At 47.4% G+C, this 3313-nt stretch overlaps 1 pseudogene; it reads left to right on the top strand.

Moving 5' to 3' along the window:
- The first annotated feature begins 443 nt into the window (after positions 1-443).
- Positions 444-562, top strand: LOC134968409 (5S ribosomal RNA; annotated as a pseudogene).
- The last annotated feature ends 2751 nt before the right edge of the window (positions 563-3313 follow it).

Below are 3313 nucleotides of genomic sequence, written 5' to 3'. Positions count from 1 at the left end.
GTCACCATCTCTCACTGTAATTTTCACACCAACAACTCAGGTTGCATATTTATGGATTAATTGGGATGCTTTGGAGCAGGTGTTCTCACTATAGCCCTTATTTCATTTTTTGGAAAGAACTCACCATGGACTATTTGTGATACAATTCACACGTGCTCTCACTACTATCTCATTTTTGAGACATCCCATAGGGGAGAGCAATTAACCTCCCCGTTTGTTACAGATCCATCCATCCATTAAACACATCATTTTGAGTGTGTAAAAATAAAGCTTGTGAGGGGAGATAAATTATTCTCTCCAGTTTTTTTCAGATTCCCCCATCCATTTACGTGTCATTTTGGGGGCGACCTGCGTGTCATAGACCAACATCAGTCATTATATTACTTTCTTTGAATTTGCCTCATCAGTGGCCATTGCCCATGCTGACAGGTATTCTTTCGACTTTCTACAGTCATACCATGCTGGACATGCCCGATCTCGCCTGATCTTGGAAGCCAAGCAGCATTGGGCCAGGTCAGTACCAGAAGGGGTGACCCTCTGGGAATACCGGGTACTGTAGCACCAAGAAATATACCTTCCGCTGATCAGCAAATTTAATTTCAGTTCAACCTTGCAATCCATTATTGCAGCTGACCCACTCTTTAGGAGTCCATACTTACACAAGCCGGTTTTCCATTATCTCTTCTATGAACACACCAATCTACTTAACACCATAATTTCATAGAGATAATAGGAACATTTATATTTTCGCTTCTGACAAACGTCAAACATCAATACTCGCTTACAAATCAGTGGGTTTACAGATAAACTTTCTGTCACCCTCTTCATATAAGTGAGTTACATATTATTATATCGTCAACATCGTTTTGTTGTTTAATACTTGTTTTAATATTTATTGCTGATGCACAGCAGTAATTTTATCATCTTTTCGTTTGTGATTAAAAGTTAAGTTTTATCCTACCTCACCTACCAATTATGATATCCTATCCAACCCTCTATCTCTTTAATATATAGAATTAAGTGTGCCCCTGAGAGACATTATCTATAGTCCCCCTTTTTTTGCCTCTTTGCTAAACAACCCTTCTACACATTACACCACACAGTAGTACCCCTCATACAGGTTACACTACAGTACCCATTATACACATTACATCACACAGTAATGTCCCTTATTCACATTACACAACACAAAAATACCCCTTATACACATTACGACATACACTAGAGCACCTTATTCACTTTACACTACACAGTAGCACCCCTTATGTTTTCGGTCCCAGTGAGACCTTCATCAGGAGTCACTTCAGCACAACATATGCATCTGATACATCCCACAGGTATCCTGCAGCAAGGCTGGCTATGCCTACCTGGCTCCTTATATACCCACCTAATTGTACACAAGACGCCAATTGCCCCAGTTCTGCGTTCCAGCTGGAACGCACATTATGTCATTTCCTGTTTATAACCAGACCAGCAACACCATTCAGTGCATTATATTATATTAATAAAAACATATATCAGACTTAACAGAGGACGCACCCCTCAGTGTATAGTAAGGCCCTTTAACTCACGGTGTCACAGCCCTCAGTGGATGGATCGCCCCATTAAGCACTGCATCCCATTGGGTCCAGCCGTTGGAACACATGCGTCACAAATGGAAGTCCCGAAAGCCCCTTGAAAAGCATGTGACGTGGTCCAGGGCAGGGTTGTCTCAACAGCAGCGTAGGCCCCTGGGCAAAGCAATGCACTGGGGCCCCTACCCATCCTGCAGCAGTAGGGGTGGGGGGTGCTATCAGCGGCAGCTTTGATGTTCCGTGGGTGGTAGGGGGTGTTCTATCTTCCTCTCAGCATGTAGGACCTGGAGTAGTAATTCCTGCTAATTACTCCTTTACTACACAGATGGTGTGAGATGGGGCGGGAGGGAGAACACTAAACTGTAGAAGGGGGCATTGGGCTGAAAGAAGGGCCCCCGGTACATGACTTACAAGGTAGTAGGGCAAGGTTTAATACACAGGGGAGCAGTGGATAGTGGAGTGGGCATAATATTCATAATTTTCCTGTGGAAGGGCAGCTTGTTTGACTGCCGATATTTCCAGTTCCTGGAAATAGATGTCTTTGTTTTCAAAGGGGTAAAACACTATAGAGTCCCGCCTTTCGGGAAGTACTGGGGACACCTTTCAGGAGGTACTAGGGACACCTTTCAGGGGGTACTAGGGACACCTTTCAGGGGGTACTAGTGACACCTTTCAGGGGGTACTGGGGACACCTTTCAGGGGGTACTGGGGACACCTTTCAGGAGGTACTGGGGACACCTTTCAGGAGGTACTGGGGACACCTTTCAGGAGGTACTGGGGACACCTTTCAGGAGGTACTGGGGACTCCTTTCAGGAGGTACTGGGGACTCCTTTCAGGAGGTACTAGGGACACCTTTCAGGGGGTACTAGGGACACCTTTCAGGGGGTACTAGTGACACCTTTCAGGGGGTACTGGGGACACCTTTCAGGGGGTACTGGGGACACCTTTCAGGAGGTACTGGGGACACCTTTCAGGAGGTACTGGGGACACCTTTCAGGAGGTACTGGGGACACCTTTCAGGAGGTACTGGGGACTCCTTTCAGGAGGTACTGGGGACTCCTTTCAGGAGGTACTGGGGACTTGAGGATCAGAGATCAGGAGCCAGAGCAATCCACCGACAAAAATATAAAACTGCATACCAGGCGTGTGGAGCTGGAGCAGGAACCAGCTGCTGGAAGGCTGATATCTCTGGTTCTACTCATAGTAGAGGCAAGCTGCCAGTGTCCACCGAAAGGGTAGAGTCCAACCTTTTGGAGTGTACCCTCAGAAATACTCCAAGTCAAACAGAACCCGAGATATCTGACTGTGAAGAGCAATTAACAGGCTCAGACGGGGACCACTGCTTTGAAGTCGAATATCTCAGGTTCCCTAGGGACGATTTTCAAATATTTGGTACCCATGGAAAGAGGAGACTCTCAGCAGGGCCGGTTCAAGGGCGCTCTGCGCCCCGGGCAGGAAAATGGGCGTGGCCTAATACAGGGGGCGTGGTCAGTTACGCCCCCTGTACATTGCTAGCGCTGCTTGAATGCTGAGCGGTGCGCGATGGCGTCATCGCGCACCGCACAGCAAAAGGTCCTCTCCACGAAGGGAAACTAGACGCTATGCGTCTAGTTCCCTTCGTGGAGAGGACCTTTGCTGTGCGGTGCGCGATGACGTCATCGCGCACCGCTCAGCAAAGTTACTCTCCACGAAGGGAAACTAGACGCATAGCGTCTAGTTCCCTTCACAGGAGGAGGAC

The sequence above is a fragment of the Pseudophryne corroboree genome, chromosome 10 (genome assembly GCF_028390025.1).
Source record: "Pseudophryne corroboree isolate aPseCor3 chromosome 10, aPseCor3.hap2, whole genome shotgun sequence".
Taxonomy (NCBI): Eukaryota; Metazoa; Chordata; class Amphibia; order Anura; family Myobatrachidae; genus Pseudophryne; species Pseudophryne corroboree.
Note: the sequence above shows the minus strand (reverse complement) of the source record. Positions and strands in the feature narration are given on the sequence as shown.